This window comes from Apodemus sylvaticus, chromosome 1 (genome assembly GCF_947179515.1).
Source record: "Apodemus sylvaticus chromosome 1, mApoSyl1.1, whole genome shotgun sequence".
NCBI lineage: Eukaryota > Metazoa > Chordata > Mammalia > Rodentia > Muridae > Apodemus > Apodemus sylvaticus.
This window is the reverse complement of record NC_067472.1, coordinates 63839233-63839453: the sequence shown is the minus strand read 5'-3', so window position 1 is coordinate 63839453 and position 221 is coordinate 63839233.

Below are 221 nucleotides of genomic sequence, written 5' to 3'. Positions count from 1 at the left end.
CTTACAATATCTGTTTCTTGGGAACAGAAATGCTCTGACACCATTCCCCAAACTGCCTCTTCTTCTTCCTCCTTTACCCCTGAGATAGTGCATTGGCCCTGAACTCTGACTCATCCTGCCTGAGCCTCTTGTGCTGGGATCCCACGTGTAGATCACCAAACCTGGTCATGCCCTTCAAAGAGCTGTCCAGTAGAGAGCAACCCATCCACACAGGTAGTGCT